The sequence below is a fragment of the Leucopleurus acutus genome (genome assembly GCF_964270905.1).
Source record: "Leucopleurus acutus genome assembly, chromosome: 11".
Lineage (NCBI taxonomy): Eukaryota > Metazoa > Chordata > Mammalia > Artiodactyla > Delphinidae > Leucopleurus > Leucopleurus acutus.
The window spans coordinates 97,664,609-97,676,696 of NC_139152.1; the positions used below are offsets into that span (position 1 = coordinate 97,664,609).

The 12,088-nt window shown below is 43.5% G+C and overlaps 1 protein-coding gene across 2 annotated transcripts in view; it reads right to left on the reverse strand.

The window, feature by feature from the left end:
* Window positions 1-12,088, reverse strand: part of PACSIN2 (protein kinase C and casein kinase substrate in neurons 2) — a 141,460-nt gene that overhangs the window by 41,976 nt on the left and 87,396 nt on the right. The gene's annotated exons all lie outside the window — the stretch shown is intronic.

Sequence of the window (12,088 nt, forward strand, 5' to 3'; positions counted from 1 at the left end):
TCCATTTCACAACTTCCATTTCCATTACTGCCTTCAGTACAGAGCAGTCTAAAATGTCTCCTTTTGGTGGGAGAAAGTCAATAAACTCTAAACTTGGCACTGACATACATGTGTGTGTTATATGCATGTGTGTGTGTATTTCACAGTAACAAGTAAACCTTTCAACATCTTAACTGAGGAGCTCAAAGAGCTTTCTGCAAACAGTCCCTATGCTTAAATCAACAGACTGATAACCTTAATTGGCCTCATCCCTTGGAGAAGGGGACAGAGAACATGTGAGGAGAACACGCCAAAGCAGAGTCCCTGCATCTCGGGGCTCACTCTGTTCCAGCCTGTCCTACCCATCCGACAGGACTAGGACCTGGGGTAAAATGTGAGTGGAAATAACCCACCTTTGACACCTGACTCCACTCTCCACAGAGTTTCCACCAGGCTTTGCTTGTGTTGGGTGCTGTCTCCCCCTTTCCATGACTGGCTCATTTCAGCCACTGATGCCCCAATTCAGACCAGTTTATTCTGACACAGTCTGTGTGAGGGTCAGTTAGAAAGAGTAAAGTTCTAAATCCAAGCAAGGGTAACAGGGTGATTATTTCCCTTGCCAGAGGGAAGAAGTTGAAGGACCCCCCGCTATATTCACAAGCACAAATCACGTTGATGGAATGACCCGTCCACAACCAGATGAGATTCCCTGACTTCTTGGTGAAAAAGTGATTCCACCCTCCCTTATATATCACCCTGCATTCAGACCACACAGCCAGAGATCTGAAACTTTCCTAACTGCCGCAGTCAGGAGTCCAAAGCCTCAGCTTAGCCAGAGGAGGGAGAAGGTAGGGCAGGGTAGGCAGAGTGATCTACATTGTTACCCTTACAAGGTGCAAGACTTTGCTTTGTTCTAGGTACTTTCCCACATGTTATCCTACTTAATCCTCGTGATTCCCTGTGAGAGTCTAGAAGCAGAGTAAGGAATACCAGCTGCCTGGGCTCTAATCCCAGACCCATTACTCACTAGCTGGGCAACAGTGGGCAAGGTACCTAACCTCTCTGTGCCTCAGTGGCCTTATCTGTAAAAGAGAGACAATACTGCAAGGAATTACTGTGAGGGTAAAAATGCAGCAGGACATACAGGGGTGAACAGTACGTGGTCTCCAGTAAGTGCTATGTAGTAAATGATAATGTAATTATTATTAGATAGTAATTATTATCACTATCATTACTTCTATCTCTACTTTACAGCTCAGAAAACTGATGCTAAGGGAGGCTAAGTAACTTGTCCACGGTCACCCAAGCAACGAATGGTGGAGACCAGCAGGACACCAACTGTGCCTGTTTGTTAAGGTGATGTTCTCTCTATCATACCAAGATGTTTTCTAAAAATGATCTCAAATTTAAATAAATCAGGTATCTTATAACCTAAGATCTAATTGCTAATTAAAAGGTTTAATCTGATGTATTTCACAGCTTCCAAACTTGAATACAGCTCTGTACGGACAATAAATTTGAAGTAAAGAGCAAATTATGGTACCTCGAAGCCAAATACTCCAAATGCACGCACTCTGTAACCAGGCAGAGTTGCATGGGTGCCACATACGCACTCTTGCAGACAGCATGCTGGCAGGATCTCTGCTCCATAATCACAGAGGCAGCGTGTCCTTTTCATCCCTGGGATATAAATAAAGGCCAGACAGGCTTCTCTGGCCTGGGCCCTGGTGCTACGTTTCACAGCATTCCCTTCCTGTGGAATCCGATGCTCTTAGCCAGGGCCCTCCTAGAAGCACCTCAGTCCATGATTGCAGCAGCAGAAAGTTTTCTACCCAGAGCAGCTGGTCTCTGCTCCAGGCTCCTCAGGGAATATCTGGGCTTTCGGCTCAGGCTAGTCTCAAAGTGGCCAAATCAAGCCACTGGCTGGGCTGCCTGGCCAGCTCCGGGGAGCAGCTGCAGGGGACAGGTGCAGGGAGATCGGGGGCCTGCTCTGGGCAGAGAAGCAGCTTGACACCTGAAAAGCTCATTTTCAGGAATTCATTTTCTGCCTGGGTTCAGCCCTGGTTTAGACACTAACAGAAGATGAGTTCTGCACAAGATTTATTAAGAGCCTACTAAGTGCCAGGAGCCAAGAAGAGGTTGCCACCAGGCTAAGCACGAAAAGACACAGACTTCTAGGAGCAAGAAACTGAATCACCGGGTACGGATGCCTTGCCCAATAACAAAACCAAGAAACATCAGACCTGCAGAGGGCACTGGAGATGAGGCATGTGTATACCTGACCAGTGGAAACAAGGAAAGTCCATCTTTCTTTGCCCAAGTCACAGAGTGGCAACTTGGTAATTTTCCCTGTCAGTCCAGGGACCTGTTTCTTACCAAAGCACTGTGCTCAGCGACTGCGACATTCCCAAGATCAAGGCCAAGCTGACCCCACCGGCACCCCACGTAGCCACAGCCCAACGTGCAATGACTGCAGTCAGCTCACCTATCTGTGTGTGTGTTGTTTAGAGTTGCTTCTAATGCAGAACCAGCTCCCCCGCACAGATTCTCAGCTCTTGTTGCCCATCTCCCCACTTACACATTCTCCAAGCTTATATATGGATGTCATTAAGTAAATGCCATAATCTAAGTAAAACAAAATCAGGAAGGCCAATCTCTTTCTGTAAAACTGTGCAAGGCCTTCCATTTATATTAATAACTGACTTTTGGAAGCTCCGTGCCACCACTTCACTTCTGACTTGTAATAATTCAGAATTGATGACACTTTCCTTCTGAAGCCTCAAAGCAGATCTGTTCAGTCTCCTCTAAGAGGTCAGAAGTCAGCAAAGACATTCAAAGTCCTAGAGAGGAAACCGAGGCAAGGCATAAAAAAACCCCAAGTAGACAAAGAAAGTAAGAGGAAGAACTGAAGATCTCCTGCCCAAAGAGTTAGTGAGATAATGTAGATGAAAGCCTAGGATGGTGGCAATCAGGAAAGCTCAGATTCACGAGCTCTACCACTGATGAGCTAGGTGACCATGGGAAAGCCATTCTGTTCTCTGAGCCCCAGCTTCCTGAGCTGTGTTCTACCAGGTTTGAGTGAGGGTTAGACGAAATGGTGCATGAAGGCCCCAGGATAACAGGTTGCAGCCCATGGCAGGGCCTCCCTCAGTGGGAGCCTCGTCCTAGGCCAACACCCTTGGCTCCAAGTGTCCTCACTCTTCCCTTCGGCTCCACATGACAGCCGTAAGGCAGACAGGAAAAAAAAGAGGGGCCTGGGGGACCAGGGTCTGTACCACAGAGGAAAACCCAACTGTATTAAAGCACCAGTTGACCTGAAAACTCATCTCTGACATTCACAGAGCCACACCAACTTCTGTGGGGCTTGAGGTCAGGCCGCCGCGGTCGCCCAAGCGGAATTCTCAACCAGCATCTCCCAAGGTCCCCCTTTCCTGCCCTGCAGTAAGGGTCCTGCCCAACCGTCCACCCCTCCCAAAGCACCCTGTACCACCCTCAGTGATCCTGGTCTCTCCTCCCTCTCTGATAACCCCCTCTCCTTCTCCCCATCACTGGCACGCCCCATGGTCCATTCTTGAGGCTTTTCCTGTACCTCCCAGCAATGTTTCATCCCTTCTCATGACTTCAAATGTCACTAATATGTGGGAAGCAGTGGCACCTCTTCCAAGAGTCAGCCCCTCAATAAAATAAGAATGAGAATATTTTCCTCACAGGACTGAAGGAAGATTAGAGACAGGGAATCAAAGTCATGTGGCATACATCTGACACCCTAGAAGTGGTAGCCATTGCTCTTAAAATCACCAACCAGCAAACCACCAAAAGGTAGTGAGAAATGCCAGTGACTGGGGCTGGATTTGCTTTTTGTTTTCCCATGATTGTTGCTACTGGGATAAGCACTTGTACGAGGCTTCCCCTACCACCCTGATACTATCACCAGCCCTCCTTCACTCAGCAATGGGGAGGCCAGTCATCACCTAATGCCTGGGAAGACATCCTCATGAGCCAGTCACTGCACTAAGTGCCTTGCATGTGCTGGCAATCTGCAAGGGCGCTGGCCTAGGATGAGCTTCCACTGAGGGAGGCCCTGCCATGGGCTGTGACCTGGGGTCCTGGGGCCTTCATTTAATCCTAATGACAACCCTCTGAGGGAAGTGTTAGCAACATGCTCCTTGTTAAAGGGATACTGAGTCACAGAAAGGGTAAGGAGCTTGCCCAAGTGGTGGAGTTGAGATCTGAATAAAGGCAGGTTCACACCAACCATACTCTTAACCACTGACAGTAACTACCTCAGTGCTGAGTTCAAATCTTCTAGAACATAAAATGTGAAAAACAAACACTTGCTGCTGTTTCCTTATGAGTTACTACTAAAGTCCAGTCCTCACGGACAGTCTGCTGATCTTAGCCTTCATGTGCATGTGAGTTGCAACACTGATTTTAATCTGATTTCCCTCACTGATGTCTTGTATAAATTGTATGCGTTGCCCTATGTCCTACCTTTTCATTGCTTAATGGTGTCATCTGTTGCATAAATATTCTTAATTTTAATATAGTCTAACATCAATATTTTCTATTATAGTTAGTGCTTTTTATGTCCTGTTTAAGAAGTCTTTTCTTATGCTGAGGTCATAAAGATATTAATTTACCTTTATTATCTTTTAAATGGTTTTGTTTTGGTTGGTTTTTACTTTTCATACCCAGAAATTATTTTTGTATGTGATATGATATACAAGTTTCACTTTTTTCCATATGGATATCCAACTTTCCAGCATTATTTATTAAAAAGAGCTTATTTACTTCCATATTCTGCAGTGCCACCATTGTCCACAGATGTGTGGATCTTTATGTAGGCTCCCTATTCTGTATTCTGTTTGTTCTTGTGACAATACCACATTGTCTTAATTACCACAATCTTATAAGAATTCTTGATATCTAGCAGAAGAAGTCCTCCGACTTTATTCTTCAAGAGCAGCTTGGCTATGCTTGGATGTATGCATGTACGTATTTATTTAGCTGCACTGGGTCTTAGTTGCGGCACGGGGGATCTTTTAGTTACAGCATGCGGGATCTTTAGTTGCGGCATGGGGGAATCTTGTAGTTGCAGCATGAGGTCTCTAGTTCCCTGACCAGGGATCGAACCCAGGCCCCCTGCATTGGGAGCACAGAGTCTTAACCACTGGACCACCAGGGAAGTCCCACGGCCCTCTGCATTTCCATATACGCCTTAAAATCTCCTTGTTCAGTTCCAACCAACCAACGAACCAACTAGCTCTGCTGGGATTTTGATCAGGATCTCGTTGAATCCTCAGACCACTCTGAGTTAATGGACATCTTTACAATACCGAGTCTCCTAATCCGTGGAATGCATTTCATTTATTCAGGCCTTCTTTAATTTCTCTCAATATTGATCTGTACTCTTTTTATAGAGTTCACGCACACCTTTGGTCAGTGTACTACTCAGCATTTAATATGACATTGATATTATAAATAGTATTTAAAAATTTTTTTCACTTTAACTGTTTATTGCTAACATATAAAGCAACTGATTTGTGTATACTTACCATGTATCCACTAACTTCGCACTATTTATTTCCTTTTTTTGTACTTATTATTTCTAATTATCTATAAATTCATTTGGATGACCTATATACACATTCATATCATATTCAAATAATGACAGTTTTATTTCTTCCTTTGCAATTCTTAGGGCTTTTATTTCTTTTCCTTGCTTTTTTGCACCGGAGAGGACTTCCAATAAAATGTGGAGATCCTTTCTGGTCTCAAAGATGAAGTATTCAACATTTCACCATTAAGTATAATGTTTGCTATAGGATTTTTAAAAAAATATAACTTTTCAGGTTAAGGAAGATTCCTTCTACTACAATTCTACTAAGATCTTTTATCACATATGGATGTTTGTGTAAGACTGGCTTTATTTTTCCTTAAATGTTTGGCAGAATTTGTCAGTGAAATAATCTGGGCCTGGAGTTTTCTTTAAGCAGTCCTAATGACAGATTCTAGTTAAAAAGTAGAAGACTATTCACATATTTTCTATTTCTTTGTGATGATTTTGTAAAGTTGTGGTTTTCTAGAGAATCCAATTCATTTTTTCAAATATATTAGCAAAAAGCTGCTTATATTATCCTCTTATGATCATTTTAAAGACTGAAAGACCTGTAGTAATGTTCCCCTTTTCATTCTTTTTTTTTCCCCCTTTTCATTCTTGACATTAGGTTTTTGTGCCTTTTCTCTTCATCAGTCTCATCAAAGGTTTATTGATTATTCTTTTTTTCAAAAAATCAACCTTTTTTTTTTTCCCCGGCCACGCCGGGTGGCTTGGTGGGATCTTAGTTCCCTGATCAGGGATTGAACCCGGGCCCCTAGCAGTGAGAGGACCAAGTCGTAACCACTGGACTGCCAGGAAATTCCCCAAAGAATCAACTTTTAGCTTTCTTTCAGCTGTCTGTTGAATATTTGTCTTCTTTTTCCTTGATTTTTTTCCCTTTATTATTTCCTTTCTTCTACCATCTTTAGGTTCAAGTTGTTCTTTTCCTAACTTCTGGAAATTAAAGCTTAATTCACTAATTTTCAGCCTTTCTTTTCTAATGTATGCATTTAAAGCTATAAATTTCCTTCTAAGCACAGTGTTTTTTTGTTTGGTTTGGTTTTTTGTCTTTGTTTTTACTATTTATTTTTTAATTTAGGCTGCACCAGGTCTTAGTTGTGGCATGCATGCAGGATCTAGTTCCCCGACCAGGGATCGAACCCAGGCCCCCTGAATTGGGAGCACGGAGTCTTACCCACTGAACCACTAGGGAAGTCCCTAAGCACAGTTTTAGAGCTATATTCTACAATCTCATTTATTTTTTCATAAGAGTCCCGTGAGGTAGGCATTTTTATTTTCTTTTTTGCAGATGTGAAACTAAAGGTCAAGTAACTTTAAAAATATTTTTTATTGAAGTACAGTTGATTTGTAATGTTGTGCTAATTCCTACTGTACAGCAAAGTAATTCAGTTATGCATATATATACATTCTTTTTTATATTTTTCCATTATGGTTTACCACAGGATATTGAATATAGTTCCCTGTGCTATACAGTAGGACCTTGTTGTTTATCCATTCTATATATAACAGTTTGCATGTGCTAATCCCAAACTCCTAATCCATCCCTCCTCCCCCTGGCAACCACAAGCCTGTTCTTTATGTCTGTGAGTCTGTTTCTGTTTCATAGATAGGTTCATTTGTGTCATACTTTATTTTTTTAAATTTATTTTTTACAATATTTTATTTATTTATTATTTATTTATTGGGCTGCATTGGGTCTTAGTTGTGGCACACGGGATCTTTCGTTGTGACGTGCAGGCTCTTCGTTGCAGCCCACGGGCTTCTCTCTAGTCATGGCGCACAGGCTCCAGAGTGCATGGGCTCTGTAGTTTGCGGCACACGGGCTCTCCAGTTGAGGTGCGCAAGCTCAGTAGTTGTGGCACACGGGCTTAGTTGCCCGCAGCATGTGGGATCTTAGTTCCCCAATCAGGGATTGGAGGATTGAACCTGTGTCCCCTGCATTGGAAGGAGGATTCTTTACCACTGGACCACCAAGGAAGTCCCCCATTTGTGTCATATTTTAGATTTCACATATAAGTGATATCATATGGTATTTGTCTTTCTCTTCCTGACTTACTTCACTTAGTATGATAATCTCTAGGTCCATCCATGTTGCTACAAGTGGCATTATTTCATTCTTTTTTATGGCTAAGTAATATTCCATTGAATATATATACCACATCTTCTTTATCCATTCATCTGTCAATGGACATGTAGGTTGCTTCCATGTCTTGGCTATTGTGAATAGTGCTGCTATGAACTAAGGGGTACATGTATCTTTTGTTTTCTTGTTTTTGTTTTTTAAAAGTATTTATTTATTTTGGCTGCACTGGGTCTTTCTTAGTTGCGGCATGCAGGATCCTTTGTTGTGGCATACGGGATCTAGTTCCCCAACCAGGGAACGAACCCGTGCCCCCTGTATTGGGAGCATGGAGTCTTACCCACTGGACCACCAGGGAAGTCCCTGCATGTATCTTTTGAATTATAGTTTTGTCTGGATATATGTCTAGGAGTGGGATTGCTAGATCATACAGTAGTTCTGTTTTTAGTTTGTTTTTTGTGTGTTTTTTTTGCGGTACGTGGGCCTCTCACTGTTGTGGCCTCTCCCGTTGCGGAGCACAGGCTCCGGACATGCAGGCTCAGCGGCCATGGCTCACGGGCCCAGCCACTCCACGGCACGTGGGATCTTCCTGGACCGGGGCACGAACCCGTGTTCCCTGCATCGGCAGGAAGACTCTCAACCACTGCGCCATTCAGGGAAGCCCTGTTTTTAGTTTTTTTGAGGAATCTCCATACAGTTTTCCATAGTGGCTGCACTAACTTACATTCCCATCAACAGTGTAGGAGGGTTCCCTTTTCTCCACACCCTCTCCAGCATTTGTTATTTGTAGACTTTTTAATGAAGGCCATTCTGACTGGTACCTCATTGTAGTTTTGATTTGCATTTCTCTAATAATTAGCGACACTGAGCATCTTTCCATGTGCCTGTTGGCCATCTGTATGCCTTCTTTGGAGAAATGTCTATGTAGATCTTCTGTGGATTTTTCTATTGGGTTGTTTTGTTTTTTGTTGTTGAGTTGTATGAGCTGTTTGTATATTTTGGAAATTAAGCCCTTGCTGGATGCATCATTTGCAAATATTTTCTCCCAGTCTGCAGGTTGTCTTTTTGTTTTGTTTATGGTTTCCTTTGCTGTACAAAAGCTTGTAAGTGGGTTCCATCTTTTTTTTTTTTTTGCTTTTGCTTTTATTTCTAATGCCTTGGGAGACATAGAGGTCAAGTAACTTGCTTAAAATTATAAATGGTGACAAACTGTGAAATCAAGGTTCAAAACCAGGTTCTGTGCTTCTAAAATTCAAGTTCTTCCTATTATAGTATATTACATATAATTAGTAGTTTATAGGTATTATGAATAAAATGCTATGAAAATATCAAGAAAGCAAAGTCAGGTCTCTTCCTCCACAGGATGTGGGAAAAGCTAGAAAGGGATTTACAGGCAAATAGGCTCTGCTTAGGTACACAGGAGAAGGGCTTCCTATCTGTAAGCAGGGGAAGAGGGGAGGGGCAAGAGGGGTTGACAAGATGGGTTAAGAGAGGCCAAGAAAATCTCATCTGTCCCTGGAAATCCATGATTGGTGATTTTATAAAAGTAACAGAATCAGCTCTCAGCCTTCAGGGCTCACTCAAGAATTGTTCTCCATGATGAACAGTTAGATTCATTCTTTTATGGCCAGGATTTGACTAGCATCACGATCAACCACTATCCCTGGGTCCACATGACCTCTTGAGTCATACCAGCGATAGCCGAGCTCAGAGATGGTCAGGAGGGCACTGGAAGAAAAGAGCACAGAAAGCAACATGTGGCTTAATGACACACTGGTCTTGTGTCAACTTAAAACTGGAAAGAAGGGAAAACCTGTCATCACCAGCTGCTCTTGGGGAGCCTCATTCATGCATTCAATAAAGATCTAAATTTCAAGAACTGAACTAGTGCTGGGAATACAAACAGCTTGTAGGCTAGACCTCAATTTCTTTTAAGTAAAAATGAAAAACTAAACTAGACTAGAATAATGGGAAAATCAGGAGATACTCAAATGTTAAATTTGTCAAACACAAACAGAATACTCTTTGCCCTTTTAGTACTGTAATTACAGTGAAATTGGTAGTAAATGCTTGATGACAATCTAAATAAAATCACAGGATATCTGCTCTACAAATTTATATAAGACAAGAAAAACTGTGATACTCAATGCTATGGGGTCTTAATGTACCAATCAACTTGCGACGTTTTTTCTTTTAATGTATCTGTAACTTATAAAAACAAAAATAACCCATGTTTTCCATAGAAAACTCAGAGAAGAGATTTTGGGAGAGAAAGGAAGAACAGGAAGAAAGATTATCCATAGTTCCATCACTCAAAGACAACACAATGCATGCTCTTCCCTCAAAGCTCATTTCCAGTCATCACTTAATTCCCTCCTTAAAGTGCGAAGTGGGGTGGGAATAGGGGTGGACATGTGTGAATAGGGGGCCTGAAGCTGCAGACAAATAAGTCTAAGGTAAGAGGAGAGGGCACAGGGCACAGCCTACACACAAAGAGAAAAATAAGATTTCTGAACAAAGCCCCCGAATGTCCAGCCACACACTGGTGCTCTGTTCTAGTGTGTGCAGGTTCACTTTAGTATGCCCCCCTCCTGCGGGGGAACCAGCTACAGACCAGGTTGCACCCCAGGAACACGCTCAATCCCACAGTGAAACCAAGGCCACCAAGGAAGGAACTAGAAGAGCTGCCTAATGGCACCACTCAGGTGTTCAGTAACTATCTAATGACTGAAAGACGGCCCCAAAGAAGGCTCCCTGGGCTGAAGTCAGCCATGTCTATGTCAAGTAAAGCAAGCCTGCTTCAACAGGTGTGGTTCTGTTGCTCCACCTGGAGCCCAGGATAGGCATAAACCAACATCTAAGCAGCTTCCACATACCGGGCATATCTTAGCACCAGCTTTAGACATATTATTTTTGTTCCTCAAAAACCCTGCAAAAGTGGATTACTGTGCCCATTTTACAGGAAGGCAACCAGGTACAAACCATTCAAACCATTCGCCAGGGGCCCCACAGCTTGCAAATGCGAGGCTGTGACTCAACCCAGCCTGTCTGACTCCATATTGCCCAACCCTAGCAGGACACCTCAACTCCAGCCTGAGTCATTCCCAGCTCTGGGAAGCCTGCTTGGCTGGGAGGCTGCTCCCTAGAAAGGGGGCTTGATTCTCAGAGCTGTCTTATTAAGGGCCAAAGACCCTGACCTGTCAGGGAATATTACTCAGAATTTTTTTTCCACACACAAACATCTTTAACCATAAAAATGAACCTGGTTTCAGTACACTCTGGGTAAAGAAACATGTAAGTTGGGGAACCTGAGGCTTCTGAGGACAACAAGAGAACCTGCAGACTTTGCTTCAAAGGGAGATCAGGTTGGGCACATTTCCTAGTTCTGCTTCCTTCATTCTTTCAGTGTCTTAAAAGACTTGCTATGGCACAAGCCGGTCGCTAATGCCAAATGGTACTGAATGCTCCTAAGATCCATTTATCAATGCCAACAACATAAATGTATATTTAAAAATTAATTGGGTGCATCTCAACAGGAAGGTGAAGTTCCTCAGAAGACAGCGTGAGGATGGGTGGAAAACAAGTGTTAGCTTCACCTCTGGGAACGCGGCCCCCATCCCTCCGTACGGCCCTGTCCGCCTCTGGAAGGCAAGGGCAACACTGGTGCTCCTGCCCTCCCGAGTATGAAGAGGCTCAAGGGTGATAACGGGTACGGAAGAGCTTTGGGAAAGTGCAAAGTGACAGACAAGTGAGTTAGTACTGCTCTTCCCAAGGACAGGTACTGAGTCTGGCTCTTCTGTAGTATATTTCAGACTGTCTAGCACCCAGCAGTTGACTGACTATTTCTCCCTAAAGAAACTGAACTACAGTACTCGACGACAATGCTGAATGAGTTCCGCTACCTCAGAACACACACTGCACGTGAGGGACAGCACTCCTGTCAGACACTCTTCCTGCTCGTGGGTCCTAATTCTATCTTGTGGGCTACACTGCGCACCAAACACGCTGAAACAGGCTTTTACACTCTAACCTGGTGACAGGAAAATATCTGAATCCCAAACAACCGCTCTGAAATGAACTTTTGGGATGAGGTAGTGTATACTGAGTTATTCTTGATCCCTTCCCATCACAACAGGAGAAACAGACAAGAAAATATGTTCCCCATGTATTTCCTTCAACTCTGTTTCTCTCCCCCAAATCACACTAAAACAGTCAGTTCAAAAGAGGTGCACACATCTCTCCCTCCCTGCCCCTAAGGGCCCACTAGGTTGACAAGAAGGAACCTGTAATAGTGCAGCAACAGAGCAGCAGGGAGGATGTGCCAGAGGAAAGCAGACAGGTCTGGGCTGGGAGGAAACTAAGAAAACCATCCCAGAGGCCAGGGTGGGGATGAGCCTTCCCAGGGCAGG